Source organism: Anthonomus grandis, chromosome 1, assembly GCF_022605725.1.
Source record: "Anthonomus grandis grandis chromosome 1, icAntGran1.3, whole genome shotgun sequence".
NCBI classification, from domain to species: Eukaryota; Metazoa; Arthropoda; class Insecta; order Coleoptera; family Curculionidae; genus Anthonomus; species Anthonomus grandis.
This window is the reverse complement of record NC_065546.1, coordinates 52,361,592-52,383,738: the sequence shown is the minus strand read 5'-3', so window position 1 is coordinate 52,383,738 and position 22,147 is coordinate 52,361,592. Positions and strand designations below refer to the sequence as shown.

The 22,147-nt window shown below is 32.2% G+C and overlaps 1 protein-coding gene and 1 long non-coding RNA gene across 8 annotated transcripts in view; both read right to left on the bottom strand.

The window, feature by feature from the left end:
• Positions 1-22,147, bottom strand: part of LOC126733620 (disks large 1 tumor suppressor protein) — an 825,690-nt gene that overhangs the window by 771,577 nt on the left and 31,966 nt on the right. The window lies entirely within an intron of this gene.
• Positions 12,478-13,572, bottom strand: LOC126733814 (uncharacterized). The gene is made up of 2 exons (XR_007659873.1): positions 13,346-13,572; positions 12,478-13,286 (listed from the first exon to the last, which is right to left on the bottom strand). It is a non-coding gene; the product is annotated as an uncharacterized LOC126733814 (long non-coding RNA).

The following is a 22,147-nucleotide window of genomic DNA, read 5'->3' as shown; positions in this document are numbered from 1 at the left end:
TTTAAGCTCTTGAACCTGTTGTGCTAAATATTATAAGGATGGGTTACCAAAACCTTCTTGCCGAACATAATGTAGAGGTGTAAAATTAGAAAGAAAGCAAAATTTGATTTCTAAGCTACGTCCTATTACTTCGGCTAACCAAATGATATTCTGGGAGGAATTAGTCGTTTCCCAAAATAATGATACTTACAATAAAGAAAAGGTAGATTTCCAGTAAGAGTAAAGCACTTTTTGAGTAACTGATTTCCATTCATAATGATTTCATCATTTACTTTCTTTTGCTTTTATTACTTTCATCCTGTTTTTAATGTTTTAATAGTTAGTAATTTAGTTATAATGTTAATTTGAAATGTCTTCAATAAAAATCATTCCAAAAACAGACATATTTTTTTATTATAATTACTTTACTAAGTTAAAAAGTCCTATCTAACTTTTTTTTCTAAAATTTCACCAAATTTTGAATCTAGTTTTTTACTAAATGTTACCCACAAATGTAAAAAACAAATTTCTAAGCGTATAAAAAGAATCAGATAATTATTTCAAAATATCAGGACTGCATATTATTTTCCATAAAATCTCAATTTGCGAGTTAGGATGTTTTAAATAAGGACGACAGTCCTGTTAGCATTCAAAATCATCCCATGAGGTCTTGACCAGTTAAATATTGAATTTAAGTCCTCATTAAGTTGCCGCATGCATGCATCCAGCTGCTAAATGCAGGGTGCAGAGTCACTAACAGAACGTCGCTTGGACCCGTTGTATTACCACAGCGTTTTACCAGATCTGGGTACTTAAATTTTTTACAAAACAATATGCTAATAGAGAATATTCCTTCGAATTCAAGAATGAATATGATTTTTCCGCACGACGGACATGTAGCCACCAAGTGACACAATACTTGAATCACACTTTCCCGGAACGTTGGATCGGCCGCGGTGGTCCCATCTGTTGGCCACCAAGGCGTAGCCGACCGATAATTATCGATCGGCTACGACCAAGGTCGCCTGACCTTACTCCTCTAGATTTTGGATTGTGGGGATGGCTAAAAAATGAAGTTTATCAAAAAAAAGTTAATACGCGAGACCAGTTAATGCATAAGGGTATTGAAGTTGGCGGTGGGATTTTCGAACCATTTCGCAGAACTATTAACAGCGAATTTTCATTTATTTGTATTGAAAGTTACTAAAGAAAAATTATTATGCTCTAATACTAGCATTATATTCAAGTGGCTGTATCTCAGCAACTATTAGGATTAGGATACATGTTGATATGAACTTTGCTATTTAGAATTATGGATACTACAACATTAAATATTTACCATTCCTCCTGTCGAAATTGTCTTCTTCCATTTTTATCTACTTTCCCGTAGATAAAAATTAATTTTTATTCTTTCCGCAGACTAGAGATTTTGAAGGATACTCGAGTTGCCGCAACTCCACCTTAATTAAATGTTTTACTGATATATATTAAAAAGTAATATGATATGTTTAAATAGTATATTATTTAACACAAACAAAAACAGTTCTTGGATACATATATATTTAAAAAATTTTAAAAATCAGTGATGCACTCTAGACTCACAAATAAATAGATAAATAGATTAGTATAAGATTATAATTATTGATAACGTCAACGAAGGAAAAAATTTAAATTAAGGAAGAGGGTCGATCAACATCAAACATTAAAATAGTATAGGAGGGCAAAGTAAAATATAAGCGCCAATTACTTAATAAATATGATGAAATGAGATACGTAGTATGAGATACATATGATGAAAATAAGGGGCTTTATGGATGCGACTCTATAAATGCCTTCTTTTATTTCCCTTGTTCATGGTGCTAAAAGTTCTTGTACTAAGTAAGGAGTAATAATTTAGGTCATTTATTTTTTTTAAATATTATTGGTTTACTCATCTAGATGAAATAATGAATTTAAACCAATTTACGATGTTTTCCAAAGTTGCTAAAAATTTTATCTGAAGCATGGTAACAATTATATGGAGTAATTTGGAGTAATACAATTTTCATAGTTTGGGACAGGAGCACAGTTTTTTTCAGCAAGTTTCATGCTCACTCAAAAATTAATCATCGTGTCATAAATATTAGATCACCATCATATATTGACTGAAAAACGTGGCCAGGAAAAAGTTTTACTTTGTTTGATCCGTAAAAATTGTAAGATAAAGTTTCCGGGAATATTTAGAAATTTTGAATTCTTCTTCAGCATTTTTGCCTCATTTTAACCGACTATTTTCATTATGTAGAAATAAAAAATGCATCATATTTAAAATATTTATAATTTAATCAAATATATTAGGAGAATATAATGCAACATAGCATATAAACAAAATAAGATGTACCAAATTAGACTATAAAATATGGTCCAATAAACTACATGTTACACTCTTCAGCAAGCTGCATCTTGGTACTATTCTCCCCATAGGATTTTTAAGATGGTTTACCATTTTCTCCATCCGCCATTCCATCCTCCATGACCCCAGGCTCCGTTACCACCCCATCCTCCATGGCCACCCCATGCTCCAGCTCCCCAGCCACCTGGTTGAGGCTGAGGTTGAGGTTGTGGCTCAGGTACGGCGAGTACGCTGAAGATGGCCACAAGGGCTACAGCCAAGAACAAGATTACTTTCATTGTTAATATAGTTACTTGATCAGGTAATTGACAAGTTATACTTAAGTCGCTGTATGATGCCAGTATTTATATGAAAGAAGCAAATTGCCTTAATTAAAAAAAAAGTTCCTTTCTATGTTTGTTATTTTTTAAATTATTGCATCAGATTAATAAATATTCCACTGCTTCGAGCATACTCATTAATAGAAATAGATCATAGTTAGATTATCTTTTTTTTACATGTAATGTGTACGATCCCTTTATATTTGTGTTGTTAATAAGAACTTAATGAAGAAAAACAACAACAGTCTAAATATTAATTCAATTGCGCTAAATTACTCAGCAACAGTTAAAATTCCCAATAAAAGTTTAAAACTGGACCTCAGTGCCTATTTCAAACCACAATAAAAACTTTAAAATCAATAAATGTTTTAATAAAAACTGCACAGCTTTAGTTTTAGTGTGTGTATTTTAAAATCGAACTGCAGGAATATTTTTAATTTTCGATACGTGCAGCAGTAAACATTTTGATGAAAATATTAGACGCTCTAACACACATATAATTTTTTTTATATAACAAAATATAAAATACTATAAATAAAATAGATATTTACTTAAAAAAGCATATTTATTTACAAATTATATTTACAATATTGAAATTGAACCATACAAATAGAAAACTAAAATGTACCAATTTAGAAAATTTTCTGAACCAATGGTACATGTTACAAATCTCAGTAATATTTTCTTGAAATGGTTTACCACTTCTTCCATCCACCGTTGCCACCCCATCCACCGTTGTTACCCCATCCTCCGTTGCCACCCCATCCTCCGTTGCCACCCCATCCTCCATTGCCTCCCCATCCGCCATTGCCTCCCCATCCTCCATTGCCTCCCCAATTGCCTGGGTTTGCTTCGGGTTCGGGCTTAGCCAAAACCATACAAAGAGCCACAAGGGCTACAGCAAAAAATAAAATGTATTTCATCGTTGTTATTCTTGTTACTTGATCAAATGTTTGATAAGTTCTGATTGTGCATGGTGAAGCCGGTGATATTTATGTAAAACATTTTGACGATATGACAAAAATGAGTCCTGTTATTATGTTTGATAATGTATGAAGGCAGTAAAAGTTGTTTTTGTTGTTTTCAATGACGAACATTTTTCTTTCCTTGAAATAATACAAGTTAAGTAACAAAAATTTTTTTTTTTAATTTAATATGTATTTATAAATTAAACCAATAATAAGTAATAAAGCGTAATATAAACTATAAATTTGGGTAAAAAAAGGTTATTAATGAATTGAGATATATAAAAAAATGTTTTCAATTGTTATTACCTAAGAAAGGACTAAAGGAGTATCTTACTTTCATTAAAAGTAATGTTTTTAAGTATTTTTTTATATAATGCAAATCTTACGTGAACAGTTTAATCAATTAACCGTTAACTGAAGCTCCATGATCTAGATAACCGAGAAAAACACAAGCACATTAAGTCACAGTCTCATAAATTAATTAGTATGTCTACACGTGTTTCATTAGAACATCATAAGGTCTTAAAAAATACAAAGAACTTATAAATGATGTACTTTTATATAGGTTTCCTTCAGCAGATCCGATCTCTTTAGAACTTAGAGAGAGTTAGAGCTAAAGTGTGATGAGATAAATTGCAGTCTGCACTATTTAGTGACTATATTGGATACTCTGGACTAAAAAGACCTAAGTTGGTTTAGTAGACACTTTTGTTTTGCGTTAAAGTTTTCTATTTCCTTTACTGTCCTAATTGTGTATGTTACATTATTTAATGCTTTCGATATCAACGCTCTAGTAATCTTTATTGGCATTCTTTATGTTTTTCTTTGCTTCTGGCTTTATTGAGTTTTTCTTGGTAGCTTCTTATGCTGTCTAGACCACGTCTTACGTCAGAACTAGTGCAGTAATCTCATCGCACCCTTGTGGAAACTTCCTTCAAAAACTGGGTAGAAATTAATTGAATGAAGGATCACAACCACAGGAAGGATAATTGGGACGCTGATTCCCTCTTGCCAAAGAGGATGCCGCTCTTTAACCACTAGTGCTGAAGTCACGTTTGTCTGATTAAGGCAAACATCAGAGAGCTAATCAAAGTACACTCTTATACCTTGACTTACATTTAAAGCTTTTTTAAAGCGGTTTTAAGATCTTTTCAACTATCTGAAAGAATGAAACTACACCTGCTAGCAGGCATCCTTACCGATTTCTTCAAATTAAAACTAAGCATTATTTGCCATTGATTTACTCTCTTGTCATTACGTGGCAGTATACTGTTAGACGTTAAAAAAATTGTGATTTGGATGCCGTGTTTTTTGCCATAAATGCACCTGGTCATAGTGCGTACAATTGCGTTGAAAGACCCACGGTTCTTTTGAGTAATCAATTGTCTGTTGATTTACTTTCTCATGATTATTTTGGATTTTATATCAATTTAAAAAACAAAACAGTTGACAAACGATTGGAATTACAAAATTTCGAATATGCTGGATAAATCCTCGCTGAAATGTAAAGTCTGAATATGATCAGGCATGCAGTGGTATGCAATTCATGTACGGATATCACACGACTGCTTACGAATTATTAAATGGAATCAAAACTGCTATACTTCATGTACAAGCAGTCTCCGAAGTATTTTAAAAACTGATTTCTTACCTTCTCCAATTCTTATTTAAAAAGACTCATTTTGTCGACTGTTTTTTACCTCGGCTGAAGTGAAAAAATTGGTTCCACTTTTATTACAACTATCTGTCACAATTGCAGTAACATGCAATTTCTTAAAGGTGCCGTATGATTTATAAGGCTCTACAGTAACGACGCAATTGTCAAACAGAACTTGTAAATTGTGTGGCCTTTGTTTCGGAAGTCTTTGCAAGTAAGTCTTCATAACTTTCAATGTGCATTAAGAATATGTTAAGTTTGAGTAGTTTTTGAGCATAGCTGCTATAAATTTTGAGTCAAGATGTCAGTTTGGAGTATATATTGCTTCTCTAGGCTTTAGATCAGATGATATTTTTAGTCGTAGATTATATTCCATAATTCTGTTGATTCCATACTGTTGTTCATCCAAGCAAATATGTTATTCGATAAATAATTCAACCTATATGTGGTGACTAAGTGCTAAGTGCTATGCTTAAAATAAAGATACAGACAGTATTGTTACATTGCGAAGATATTCCTAATAAACAAATAACACTTTGAAGTTTGAAGGCCTTGTGTGAGCAAGTTACAGAGCAGCTTTGCTCTGCAACAGATTTATGGGCTATCAAGCTTGTTACATATGCTACTTCATACTTTTTAGATGTTTTTGATAAGAAGCTAGTTAATATAGTTTTAACTATTAACAAAATCATCTATTTTTTGTGTCTTTAACTTATTTTATTAGCACTTTATATATAGAGAATAAGCTATTTAATAAAATCACTCCAAACATTATTAGAATAATTTAAATTTATCGTTTTCTTTCATCCTAAGTGAGTTTTCAAATATCTAAGTTATATGAGATTTTCCTTCTTAAACTTGGCCATGCACCAAGTTGTGGTATAGTGCAGTAAAGGATTTTCTACTTTGAACATTATTGTCTACCTCAATCACAAAACATTAAATATTGATTGAAAATGTATAATAATATAACAATATAATAATATGTACTGTGTTTGGGGTTATTAAAATTAAAAAAAAATTAATACATACCCCAAATATCGGTAAAAGTCTGTTCTGAAGTAAATATGATTGGAATGTAATTATTTTTAGACCTATTTTAATCAAAATTTTTCACTACGGCTTGATTAAAAAAAAAAGGCTATACCGGAAAATTGCCTAAACTAGAGGAATTTATCCGAGTTTTATTATTAGGATTTTCCTCGCCCCTAAGATATTAATTTACTAGAAAAGCAAAAAATGAAGAATTATTATTACCGTCAATATCATAACGTAATTTTTTTATATTATTTTTTTTTCGTGATTTGTTTTAATTTAATACCCGTAGTTATGACCTCAAGCGAAAAAGTTATAACTCAAAAAGTATTTGCACTGTACTATACTGCACTACAAAAATACACAAATTTTTGTATCTAGTTGAATGACGACTTTTTTTCGTCATTCAACTAGATACAAAAATGTGCAGTACAAGTGCAATTTGTAAGTAAATTTGTAGAAAAATCGAAATTTTGTTAAAGCTAAAAATAATTAATTTAATGTTAATGTGGTAATTTATTTAATATTTTTAAAATCCCCAAATAACTAAAATACAAAAGATTCAGTGTTTTCAAAAATCTTGTAAGTAACTTGCAAATTATATTCTTTGGTTTTATTTTAAAAACTCATAGTTGAAAAATGTTCTCCTTACTTGCTAGGGAAAAGTAAATACGTAAAGACGTTCATAACTTAAATTTAGGATTTAAGAGGCTAATTTCCCCACCACCGCACAAGACTAGCTTTTTATATCGATCTTTAACTTATAACATTTATCGAATTTATATGACATTCCTCAGATCTAAAGCTTTTTAAAAAAAAAGGTAAAATTACTATTTTAGTAGCTTGATGTTTGGTTACATCTTGTGCGAAATCTTGGTTGATGTTTCTATACAGGGTGTTTTCAAACTCGAGTCATTTATTTCAATATGTTGTAGAACTCGTCAAAAGAATTTAATATATGAAGAGGTATTACCAGACAAACCCGTTTCAAAGGTCGTGAGGAGTTTCAAAATAGGCTTTATTATTGTGTCAAATACACCCTAGTTACTTGTATTATAACGACATAAATTTGAAGCTGGTAAATTTATGTTAAAGAGCTGGGCAGTTCTATTAGCATTTTCATTGTTCGCAAAGAAAAGAGTAATTATTTCAACTCTTTCAGCAAGTGAATAAACCATTATCACACTCAATGTTGTAACTAACTAACTTTAAAGAGCTATTTGTTTGACACACTATAATCTGACAGCAGTAATTGACAACTACTATTAAACTTCAAAATATTGCTATAATAACAGTCTCAACAATAACTAAGAGTTCCTTTGCAGAATTGGCATAGATACCTACGGGCATTAAAAAAAAACAACAGAAAGTACGGTTCACAATGTAGGAGAACAACATTTTTTGTATTTATTTAACTGCTAAATTTACAAGCATTTTTTTTCATAAAAAATGTTGACATGTTTTTGTAACTTTTATTAGCCCCTGTGTCGACTAGGTAAATAGTAACGATTTAAAACTTTAGGGTCTTAATCCACATAAAAATACCTTCAAAATAAGGTCGACCCCCCGTTCGATTTAAAATTTTGGGGGCCCTTGTCACCTCCGCTAAAGCTTTGCCCTCAGGGGGGGCGAAACTAGCAAAAAAATGTTTCCCCCTCGAATCAAAAATTGACGGGTCCGAGGATTTTTTCGCAAATGTTCTGAGGGACCCAAAATAGGCTCTGTTTCGTTTTCAAATGGCCACCCTGTATAATATACTCAAGGATAGCTATTTGACAAACCAATGTTTAAAGCGGACCTCACACGGTCAATATTTGTCATATTGACGACGATATTGACAATATTATTGACCATTCGAGGAGGTTCATTTGAATATTGTCAATATATTAAAGGATTTTCACAATTTCGAAAATATTGTGGGCGTAACCAGATTTATTGTCAATATTTTGATCGTCTGAGGGCCATATTGACAATGTTTGCGTGATTTGCGTAAGTTGCTCATTTATAAGTGTATATAGAGAAAATCCAATACTTTGGAATGTTTCATTAAAGGAGTATACTGACAGAGATTAAAAAACTAAGTGCTACAAACGTTTGGTGGAAATATATAAAAAAATTAAAAAAGGTGCAAAAATTAAGGACGTGAAAACGAAAATTAACTCATTAAGAACCAATTATAGAATGGAACTTAAAAAAATCAAAGATTCTCAAAGAACAGGTAGTTCCACTGACGACATTTATGAGCCAACATCATGGATATTTTGGGAACTTCAATTTTTAAAAGATGTGGAAAAGGTAGATACCAGCAGATCTACAATATCAGAAACAAGCGTAAGTATTATCATTTTGTTCTTATTTTTTATTGTACATATACTCTTAACCGTATTTTTACAGTTTCTAAACTATACTGTCCTGCCAAGGTATCTGTCCCTACTTATTGAAGTAATTTTGATAATGATAATGAGTTTCTAAATGTGCCTTTTTGAAGTGGAATCAATTCGTTTTCTGACCTTTCAGTTCTAACTTCACATTGTCCTGTTCTCAAAATTTCTGTTATTAAAACATTATTTGTGCAATATGCCTTATTTTTTCGCATTAAAAAATTATGTAGACAGCAATATGCCAAGGTAACTATAGTAACTTTTTCCGGGGACAAATTTATGGGCTTCTGAAAAATTCTAAATCTCGTAACAAGGATTCCAAAGGCATTTTCCACTACTCTTCGGGCTCTGGATAAACGGTAGTCGAAAATACGTTGAGATCTTGTCACGTGTTCTCGATTATATGGTTTCATTAAGGGTGGTACTCAAAGAATCTGCAAAGAAATAAATTAAATAAACCATTTTTTTACTTTCAAATCGAATCAGAAGATCAGAACCCCCTACCTGCAGAAACACCAACACCCAAAAAGACAAAACCAACGACTCTACACAGAGATTCCGTAAAAATTAATTATTCAAATCATAACCATTCACCACGTTCAACATCGGCTCAAAGTTGGGCACCTACCTCCAACCACAGCATGGGTTATTCGTATTCAACTACTCCGACACCTCTACAATTACCCTAACCCCAAGATCAGTATGTTTTAGAATGTTTAGAAACACAAACGCCACACCAACAACCACCACAACAAACTCCTGGATTCCCTCAGAATTCATCACTACAAAAATTTTATAATACCTTTCAAATTTAAAACTAACATTATTTTTTTAATATGTTAATTCATAGATAGTAGAAAATAAGATTTATTTGCAAACTATATTTTTCTTACCTTATTACCATAATTATTTCACTGATTGTTGGGGAAATCAATGTTGAAAATTCCAAATCTTCGAAAGATCTTCCTGTTGCTAAAAATCTTAGACATAAAGCCAGCCTTTCATGAGGTGACATTGCTTTTCGCATATTCGTATCTTTTTTTTTAATACTTGGAGTAAGCAAATCCAGCAGTACTTCATATGTCTCGGAGTTCATTCTAAAGTAGTTTTTTGAAATCATTCGGTTCTACTGTCTTTATGTGATGCAGGAGATTTACATGAGTAAATTTTTCCCGCTGTAATATCCAATCTTTCACCCAACGTCTTTTTTTATTTCTCTTTTTCTTCATTATTTTCGCAATGCGGGCCAGCGTAATAGCAACACAAACTCTTCCAAGAGGATTCCATCATGATGAGGGTTCATCATCATGAGAAACTAAACTTTAAAGGAAATATTGATCGTATGAGGACTTTATTAAAATATTGACAATAATATTGACCGTGTGAGGGCCGCTTAAGGTCAATAAAATGTCCATTAAATCCACACATTTTTTGCTTAATATTTTCTTGTACATTTGTTTTTACCAATTTAATCTTTATTGGTAGGGTTGAAAGAACAATTTTATGCTGCTTACCATATAAAGAGGGTTCTATTTGACATATCAAGGTGAGATTATTAAATGCAAAATTAAACTTCCCCCTGTATATGGAAATTAACATATTCATTTAGATAGAAATATCATCTTTCATCAATAATAACATAATTGACTCGTAGAATATATCTTTCAAGAAAATAATTTTAATTTATACGTATTATATAAACAAATATTTTCAATTTAAAATAATTTTGCTATTGGCACGCCTTATCGTTCTTTATATTTATTAATTGTAATTCATAATAATCAGCTAATAATAAAGAAACACTATTAACTGTAATCATTTAACTTAATTAATACTTTCGTAGTATGTGCGTATAAAGAAAAAAATATATAACTTTATTTAAAATTCAAAAACAACTTTTACTCTCTATACCCCAGAACAATAACAATAACCATTTTTATTCCATTATGAATAAAATATTTCACATAAATACGACCCTATCCACATGTTTATAATTAGAACTTACTGAAAAGTTAATCAACCAACAACTACCACAATGAAAACATTTTTATTTCTGGCTGTAGCCCTTATGGCTCTTTGCGTGGTTTTCGCTAAACCAGACCCCGAAGCAAACCCAGGAAATTGGGGAGGAAATGGAGGATGGGGAGGAAATGGCGGATGGGGTGGCAATGGTGGAGGGGGAGGCAATGGTGGATGGGGAGGCAATGGAGGATGGGGCAACGGATGGAATGGTGGATGGAAAAAATGGTAAAGTCTAACCTGCAACTAAAAGAGGAGAATAGTATCCACTTACTGAGAAACGTAACATGTACACAAATTGGACAAACTTTGTATCAGATTGGTACATCTTATTCTTTCTATATGTAAGGTTTTGCATAGTCATTAACTATAAATAAATTAGTATCATTAAATTTATTGTCTTTCATTTGTACTTACGTAGCTGTATTTTAACTGAAATCTTTACAGATAATTTGGTCTAAAAATTAGGTGAACTTTCTAAAGGATAAGTATACTATGGATCAATAGTATTAAAGTCTCTTCATATATAATCATGTCTGCGTTTTTCAAAATTGTATCTTTGTTGAGATCTTATAGGAAAATTTGAGTATTGAAAAAAACAATTTTCGCATTCATAAAAAATTCTATAAAATGTAACATCAATAATACTTTTTTAGTTTAAAGCTCTTATCAAGTTTTTTCTCGATAGGAAACAAAAATCTGAAACACATAAATACGAGGAATATATTTGATTTAATATGTACTTCAATTTTGTGGCAAACTCTGGAAGAACTGGATTAAAGAGCCTAATCAAAAATTCATGAGGAAATTTCTTACTGACTTTCTAAAAATTAATTTTTTTATTACTTTCATTATTAAGACGTAATACAAAATAAAATACTTTTAACTAGGATGTTAAATAAAAATTTGCGTATTATACGAGAGGCAAATAAATTTTTACCACCACAATACCGGTTGTAATGAACTGCTCTCAGGTAAAGTCAGGATAAGTATATTAGGATATTAAGTCATTATTAAGCTTGTACTGTTGTTGAGATGTTCAAATATAGTGAGTAGTAAATAAACGTTGATCAACGCAATCAATAGTAACATATAGAGCGTTGCCGGATTTTACATATTTTACTATTGATACTCGGCAAGTTGAAAAATAAATTTACCTATCAAAGAGTATTTTACTATTAAAAAAGAACAATTTTCGATTGGGAGCAACTTTACTTAAATAAAAAAAGGCAAATGAACAAATCAAACTTGGCAAATACAGACCAGGATGGCATGCAATACCAACAGAATGAAGGGTCGGGAAATGTAAATTTCTATAGCCAGTTGAGCGCGTTTAAAAAGGCATACGATTGGCAATTAAATTACTTTAAACGTGACGTGCATCAAAGTTTATTTGGTATAGACTATAAAAATTTAACTTAAAGTTTGCAGTGATAGCTAAATAAAGTATAAAAGTGCTAAGTCGGATATGTACCAATAAGAAATAATATAATACTCAATGAAGATATCGATACAAAATTCATTTTATGTTTTACCTATCTATTATTGATTTATAATACCTTAGAAACGGAATATGTTATGGTAACAATAATACCTGCTATCACACCTAGGGCATTATAAGCGGGCATTATGATAATGCCCGGAAATTTTATTGCTTATCCAATTTTATTTCTCGCATAATAAAGAATAAACATCCATTTTATACAAAAAAATATGTTCCTTTAAATACTAAAAATTAAACTTTATTTCCAAAATAAAAATTACAATTTTGAAATGTCCCGGAAAATGTAGCTGATCCTACTATAGAATGGTCGGTGTTTTTTGTGATGGTAGAGGTGGCAGCACTAACGCTATTTTGTATAGTTTGTAAATTGTCCATTAAAGAATTTTCAATAGTCGATACGGAATTAACCTCGGAATTAACTGAATTGGCAATCATTTTGGCTACTTTATTTTTGGATTAAATACTTTCTTCTATATATCCTTCATCAGCTACTGAAGAGCTTTTCCATTTCTCATGTTGTTTTAGCATTTCAAACGAAGCACCTGCCTCAACAAGTAAAGTTGATGATGTGCGATGCAAACAGTGGCCGGTATAAGCTTCTGCATTATCCAGTTTTCAAAATTTTGCGATCAATGTTGGGACGCTTCCTATGGTATTTTTTCCAATAGGTTGTACTGTACAACAAAAACTCTTTCTATAGGTAAGAAAGAATCTTCGCTCCTTTATTCCAGCTGGTCTTAATGCTGCGTACTTTTTTATTAAATTTAAAGCGCCTAAATCTTCTTCAATGACAGTAAAACTTTTTGAAGTTGAAGTTTTAGTTTCTGGTACCCTTATAATCAAGACAGTTCCTCTATCTTCAATATCATCAATGGTCATTTTGACCAACTCTTCTTGTCTTAAACCTCCAAAAACACCCATTACCAATATGACTTTGTGTACCAAGTAGATATCATCAGGAGCCTTCTTAATAAATTTTATTATTTGTTCTCCTTCCAGAACTTTAGCTCTTTAACTCTTTTTTTTTCCAACTAAAAATATTAAAATTTGTTAAAAATATGTACCTATTAAAATAAAATCAATAACTTACCAGTTCCTGAAAATATGCCATTAGAACGGTTTCGGTTATTTGAACAATTGCGTTGGCATCTTTCCAAATACCAAATATGCCATACTCCCGATCATACTGTTGCCTTGATTTAACTGGCAAAAGATTTTCGGTCGCTTTTATGGCCTTTTCTCTTATATTTTGTGGAATTTCTTCCATTTTAAGCAAATATTTAAACAAAAAATGCCAACTGACTAACTGACAGAAACATCAAACTTAAAAAATCACACAGGTATACGTACATACCTACCTGTACAGGTAGACCTCATTTTTTAATTTATATTAAAATTATTTTTGTTCATGAAAATCAATTTTTAGGTAAAACATAAAGCATTGTATGCACCACGGGCATTGTTAGACTCTAAGTCCCATCAGGCGGAAACCTACTATTTCCACCTTCCGGGCATTATCGTCCTTACAATGCTCTTGATACATAAATAGCTATTATACGCTAAAAATCAACACCCATGTAACGATAATAGGTAACTCAAATATTGACCACAATAAGAATTTGTTAGGAGTTTCCGAGTCATGCTTCACCCAGTCAACTTTCCCATCCTTTCCTATCCTTTATATTTCCGAGAAGTTTTCCTATCCCTTACCAGTGGTAGCTGAACTTATTCAAGTCGGCATCCAGGCCATATGATGCCGGATGGATCGGTAGAACCGCGATCGTGCCTTTTACAATTGTAAATTCACAATTTCTAATTAGGAACTGTGAAAGTTTTCGATTTCGGGGTACATAGCTAATGGTTTTCTCGAATCTCTAAGTCCTGCTGGAAAATTGCCTCGTAGCAGAATCGTCAAATTTAAAAAAAAAAAGTAGTTACGAGGTTGATTCTCAAATGATTTTTTCAGCGATCATACGCTCATCTTTATTTCGGGAACAGTAAGAGATTCAAACAAACTGGATAGTTTCACTTAGGAATGTGTCACAAATCCAAATTTGTCAATTCATATTTTTGCGTTAAAATATATAATTTTCTATTTTATTGTTTTACCTTTTCCGAGTTTTCGCGACAAAAATTTAGTCGAATCATATAAGAAACATTCATTAACCTGAATTGTATTAATGATTATGAATAACGTATTGACTTAGAAGTAGGAGTCTAGAGAGAACTTTAACCATTTATACAACTATAATCCCAAAGAAGTGTTGTGTATTTGTTCTTTTTAAAAATACATTAATAGACCAATTATATAATAACGACTAGACGTTAAATTTTTAGAAAAAGCAGTTTACAATAATTCAAATCACAAGGGTTTGTTGATCAATAACGACACTATTTGTTTTTTCTTCTACTTCTTCTTCTTCTTCTTCGTTGATCATCTGGTTTAGCTCGGACCTGGATGAATTGATCTGGTCTGAGCTTTGCTATATGAGCATCATCTGTGGCCCCAAATTTGGTGCAAAGCAAAGTTGAGATAGTTCTTTTCATGTCTCTCAATGTGTGTAGGGCATATAATATCGAAAACGGGATTCTGCCGTTCGGCTCGTTCTTTCTTTAGCTTCCTTGTCTGCCACGAAAGTTACATGGGTCCAACGGAATACTGCATTACACAAGCTTGCAGAACTAATAATATTTTTTTACAGGCTAACAGATCATTGATACTGGGTGTTTGTTAATCAGGGAAATTCTTAAATATTGAAAATAGATGTGTTAAAGTTGCTCCGCACGGAGTCACATTTTTCAAATTTAAGTTTGGCTAAATCTATTGGGTTTTGAGTATCTGTTGCTCCTAGACGTATCGATTTCATTGATTGATTTTCTTTGGTTTTTTTGCATGATATAATCAAATTCTATACAAGTCTTCAAACTTACATCTTTTCTTTCGCTGTTCACCTGGTAACTGATAAACTGGTTTGGTCTGACCTTTTAAGCTATTCTTGTAGTCAATTTTTATGAACGTACTAAGATTGAGGCAGTTGCTTTCATTTATCTAGTCATCAGCACTAGGACGATCAAAACCCTCTTTCGACGTTATACTTCTTTCAATTACGACAGTTTTATCCTGTTTCCGATTTTCTTGACTTCTGTAAATGTACATTGAGAGAATAATAACTTTCATGAGAAAACTTGTAAGTTTTATTTATAGATTTGCAACAGAAAAGTAAAATGATTTATTTTGCTACAGCTAATAGGTGGAGGATACTAAGTGTTAACCTTACATCATATAATATGAAAATTTAATTTAAGTTCTTGAATATTAAAACTACGCCTATATGGTTAGTTGTTTATATGTCGGAATATTGACATTTGAAACATATGTATTAAAGAGTCCTCTCTGATCTGCATATGCAAGGGTTATCCGGTATATACAGGGTGTTCGAAAAATAGATGAAGATATTTCAATGGGTGATTCCTTGTAAAAAAATTTAAGATAAAGTTTTTATAAACATGGGTCCAGAAATGCATAGGTGATAATTTTTTTTTAATATTAATTTTTTATTAATTGAAAAAAAAATTTACTCGATTCTTTTGAAATTTGGCAGCATTTAGATTAAAATTATAAGGTCCAGTAGCGTCCCGGGGGACATCTTAGCAAATATTATTGGCAAAAAAATTTACGCCACTACCTTTTTTCAACTTTAATATTTGTTGTTTGATTAAGCATTTAAAAATACAACTTTTTTGCCTCTTGTATTTTTTGTATCTTACTTCTTTTTCGCCAAAAAAAATAAATACCGTTTTATTGCATGCCACTGGACAAAATTGGTTTATTAATTTTTGGTAAAAAAATTAAGTGCCTTGGGAAAACAACAAATCAAAAACTATATCAAAAACTAAAATATATTTTTTTACAAGGAATCACCCATTGAAATATCTCCGCCTATTTTTCGAACACCCTGTATATTAAATCTGTTTAGGTTGGTGTTTTTGAATTAGAATTTCGTAAGCAGTATTTTGAGTATCAATTAGTCCTTTCTTACTCCCGAAAGTAGATTATCCATCTTTGTCAATAGTCTTTCTTGCTTTTTGGTACGATATATTTAAATTGTATACATAAGGTGAATCTAATAATTCTTCGAGTTTGATTTGCAGACTAGTTAGGTTTCTGATATTTTGTGGCTGGAGATCCACATTAACTTTACCTGTGGTGAATTGTACCAACTCAATTCAATTCACCTATTTTGTACCTAACTTTAAAATTAAATTTCAAATCAAATTTCTTTATTTGCCCAATATACAGGGTGTTTCTTAACCTATACGCATAAACTTGGGAAATTATTGCTGACGGCAAATAATGACTAATAGTGAAAAAAAAATTTAGTAAAATTGTTTTACTTACGGAGATAAACAACTTATTAATTAAAATTTAAAAAAAACGTAAATTCTCCAAAATAAATGTTTATTTAACTATTATAGTAACTGTTCAAAGTTATTTCCATGACTTTCAATACATAATTGAGCACGCCTAATCCAAGAGTTGCAGACAGCTGCTAATCCAGGTTGTAGTCCATTTTCCTCGGCGGCAGCAAATATCCGATTTCTTAATTCTTGTTCATTGTCAACTTCGGTTACATACACCAGAGATTTTAGGTGGCTCCAAAAATAAAAGTCAAGCGGATTAAGGTCGGGTGATCGAGGAGGCCATCCAATTGGACCACCTCGGCCTATCCATCGTTCGGGACACATTCGATCCAAATGCCGTCGCACTGGTCGCACAAAATGTGCTGGAGCACCATCGTGAAGAAATCACAAATTCTACCTAATGTAAAGAGGGACTTCTTCAAGGAGTACCGGCAAATTTTGTCGCAAGAATTGTAAATAAAGAGCACCAGTTAGACGATTATCCAAAATGAAAGGGCCAATAAGTATTCCGTTTACAATTCCAGCCCACACATTTACTGAAAATCGTTGTTGAAAGTTTGTTCGCCGAATGGCATGCGAATTATCAACTGCGAAAATTGTGAATACCATTGCGTGTGAAAATTGCTTCATCCGTAGCTAAAATGTTCCTGGTAAAGTTTGGGTTTAACTGCTGCTGATGTAACAACCACTCGCAAAAGTTTACTCGGGGCGCATGATCCCTTTGAAATAAAGCTTGTACCCTTTGGACGTGAAATGGATACAGTAATTCATGCCTTAAAACTCGCCAAACTGTGACTGGTGATAATCCAAATTGCATTGCAATTGTTCTAGTGCTTATGTCAGGATGCTCTTCGATGATATCTAAAATCAAATTCTCCAGATTTAAAATGCGCCTAGGTCTAATGGCTCCACCATGTTGCCCTGGTCTCGGCCGCAAATGTCCAGTTTCTCTACCCCGCTGAACCACACGCAAAAAAACTTCACGCGACGACCTATGAGGAAACCTTTGTGCATAAAGATTAGCTGCAGCCACACTGTTTTGTCTTGATTCCCCGTATACCAGTAACATGTCCATTAGTTCCTCATTTGAAAAATTATGCGGCATAATTTTAATAAAAAATGAAATACGACCACAACTGTATCAACTGATAGCAAAGTAGGTACTACTAAACATAATAAACATCATCCGGACTTATTTACTTCTTAATTTGAAAACAAAATTCCACCTGATAAAGTTATTACATTTTTGTGAAAAAAAAAGAATTATCTCAGAAACTAAAAATATTTTACTTAAATTTTTTTTCACTATTTTTCATTATTTATCATTAGCAATAATTTCCCAAGTTTATGCGTATAGGTTAAGAAACACCCTGTATACATACACAAATTATACACAATCAATTTTTTAACTATATACTATATAACCCGAGGACAAAAAGGACTACAGCGAGACCATAGTGGCCGATAACACAAAATACACAAATCATGTGCATTTGTGCGCGGTACCCCTGTATAACCAAAAATGTATATAAATGTAAAAAAGTATAAAAATTAACTTATTATAAAAATGTTTTTTACGGTAACTCATATTAAGGATATTTTTATTATTTAAATGAGGTGTAATATGTTCTCTAAACGGAATATTGTAAGAAAAACGCATACAGCTGTTTTGTATTTTTATATTTGGTGTGCTAATTGCATCGTCAAAGATGAACCATAAGCCACATCACCGTAGTCGAATAGCGATAATATTAAATTGTCACATAATTGATACTTTATTTTGGATGGTAGCCATTTTTTGAAATAATTAGGTTTTTTCAAAAGGCATATTATCAATTTGTGGAACAAATAATTGCCTAATTCTTTCAATCTGATATTCAGCATTAAAAAATAGCGTACAGGATTTAGAGGAGTTTAGTTTTGAATTATGATTATCGGAGAATTTTTTCAAATTATTCAAGTCCGTGTTAAATTTTTCAATATTTTCATTTACATAATCTAAAGAAAATGAAGTGTATATTTGAGAATCATCAGCGTATTGTTGAATTTTCGAGTTCTCAATAGAATTGCTCATATCTGCAACATATATGGAAAACAACAGAAGGCCCAAAATTGAGCCTTGAGGCACACCTGTGGCAATTGGTACAAATTCAGATCGAACGCTTTGAAAATCTCTTACAATTTCCACACAAAAGGATCTATCTATATTGTTCGAAAAATTTTACAGAATTATCAGAAAGTCCATAGTAATGAAGCTTGACTAATAGCATGTTATGGCAAATCGTATCGAATGCTTTGCTGAAATCGAGAAATGCCAGGCAAGTTATTAGTTTCTTATCTTCACTATGACAAACATCATTTAAAAGATTAACTAAACAAGTAGAGCTGCTGTAACCAGATCGGAATCCTGACTGACACGATGGGATAAAATTTGACGTGTTTAGGAAGTCGTAAATTTTCAACTCGTTCAAGTCGTTTTTCAAGAAGTTTCGAAACTACCGAAAGAATACTGATCGGTCTTAGATCCTTTAGTTCTTTAGGATTCGTATTTTTAGCTAGCGATTTCACGATTGCTTTTTTGCATGAAAATGGAAAAAAACTTTCTAAAATACAGGTATTTATTATATTCAATAAGGGTGTAATGCAGTATGGCAATCAACATTTAATATCCCTTACTGATATACCATCATCGCCAATTGCCCCAGTGAATATACTATACAGAATCTTTAACAGGGAATTCTCGTCTATAAGCGTAAAATTTAGTTTGATATTAACATTGGAATGGACATTTAAACGATAGAAAAAGAGTTTGTTATCTAACGCAGGTTAGGAGCTTAAATAGTAGATGAAAAAAAGTTGCAAATCTGTTCTGGATCACATAATTCATTGGGAATTTCAACTGTCTTATTGGATGATATATTTCATTTTTTAGCATTGTCCCATAAATCTTTTCCTGTTTTTGAAGAAAACTGGTTAAAATAAGTAGTTTTCTCCCGTGTAAATAGCATGTTTTGTAAAATTTCTTAAGTTACCCAAGGTTTTGTTTTTTAAATATTTGTTGTGTGGCTTTTCCCTAAAACGCATTAAAAGTTTTATGTTATCAGTTATCCAAGGCATACAATTTTTCTCTTTAACTAATTTTTGTTGAAGTGGAGTGTGTCTATTTATTAAATTTAATATATTTTTATTAAAAATATCTAATTTTGTATCAATATTGTTTGTGAAATAAATTCCGTTCCAATCTGTAAGCTCAGCATCTCTGCGAATATCCTCAAAACTAATGTTTTTATAATAATGGTATTTTAAATGTTTTACTTTGTTTTGTATTTTTGGAAAATTTAATATGGCGTATACTAAATTATGGTCGGTTAAACTTAAACGTAACTAAAAAGTATACTTATCAAACTATCGGGTAAATTCGTTTAACGCAATCATAGCATATTCTAAAAAGAATATGCTATGAGATTCTGAAAAAAATTATTAAGAAAAGTAATACAAAAAAGTTGCGTTTTCTGTTAGAAATATCGTGTATGTATAAAATCAATTAAATCAATTTTAGTTATTAAAAATCGTTAATTAAAACTAGTGTTATACTTTAAAAAGCTATTTAAAAATAGGTACGTTATTGTTTAACCTTCTAAAGTTTCAAAAACTAAATTTCAATCGGCCGCAAAGTTTTGATACCTATATAGTCCATAGTTAGTTTGTGAAAGCTCCACCGATAAAAGGCGCCTGGGGAAGTTGGGAGTTTTCTTTTGAACTTGGGGCAGCTTTTTCCGCCCGATGCTCTTTCTATTCATTGCATCGCGGAGGCCTTTCGAATACGGTAGAGTGATCGCATACTGCGCTATACATTTTAAAGGGATAATGCTATGATTTTCCGCGAGACGGGTAATATTTCTTTTGTTTTATAACTCATGTAGGTATTTGATTTTAAAATTCGTATCATAAAATTAGAAATTCACCTTATGGAGTAAGTAAAATTGTATGTGTAATATTTGATCCTTAAATTTCATTTAAAATCTTTTAATAAGCCAGGAGGTGTCCAATCCTAATTTCTTAATTCGCCTGATACCATTCCGGAAGAATTAGAAAAGCTGGTATCGTCGTCCGGCACCGGTCTAAGGCTAGTCCACAGAAAGAAGCTGAAGCATTTGGTTCAAAGGTAAAGAGATGTTTTTGATACTGCAAAAAAACGGAGGATCAATTATCTAGCAGAAAGACGGTTCGAACAGATTCTGCGTGGATTACCGAAAAATTAATTACGTGACTATAAAAAGAGCAGATCCTCTTCCTCGTATTAATGACATTTTGGACACCCTGGTTGGATGGAGATGTTTTTGCGCTAGACCTGAACAGTAGATACTGGTAAGATGAGTTGAAAACATGAAAACTTAGGTTTGCTGAGCCTACGAAGTTCTGGACTAAAGTTGAGCTCAAAAAATATCATCTGTTTCAAAGCACTGAGTCACTTCGTATCCAGACAAAGAGTTGCGGTTGAGAACAGAAAGTTCCATACTGTCAAAGATTGGCCAATTGCCAGAGGTAAGCATGTGCTACGCGTCTTCTTGAAATTATGCACTTACTATCGATTCTATGTAGAGAGACTTTGCATGGCAAAACCACTGGTCAGACAGATAGAAGGAGAACGAAAATTCCAATGGTCCCTAGACTGTCACGAAGCTTTTTACTACATAAGTTCTTAGCTTAACTATTGCTAGCTGGTGTCAAGGCAATGACACACCTCTTAAAATACCTCAATGCGAGGAAGTTCCTGCTGCGAATTGACCGTGCACCTAAAATGGCTCTTTTAGTTTGAAAATCTAGAGAATTAAGTGACAAGATAGTTGAGAGGCTATAGAAGTTTGGCTTTGACACTGAAATTTAGAAGAATTCATGGAAAGGCAGATATCCTATCAAAAAGACCCTATTCAGAGAACTCTAAGCATTATCAGAGGAATTGTTAAGAGCCACCATTTTCGACAATACACGGCAAAATGAGGCTGTTATAAAAGAGGAAGAAGAAGATCCCGATAACCAGGCAGTCTTAAGCTAGAAAAAGAAAACTGTTAATTGCTGTCAGGAACCTGGATGTTGCCCTTGGTTGTTCCCAATGTTGTTCTTGGCATCGTTAATAACTCTCTTCTGTAGAGCGTTTTTAACGAGGACTTGCACAAAAAAAAAGCTGGTTTGACGAAAACAGGTTAGCTTTAATTACTTCTAAAACTAAATTCGTGGATTTTCCAAACACACTCTCTCCTAGAATATCCTTACGAATTCACAATAGTTTGGTTCAAAGAGTGGGTGAGTATAAGTTCCTGGAACTAATGATGGACCAAAACTTAAAGTGGGATGTTCACATTAACAAGCTATTAAAAAGTCTATCATCAGCTATTTACGCAGTAAGAACAGTAGCTATGGAAATTAATAACCCAGGCATCTCAAAAGAAGTATACCATGCCCTTTTTGA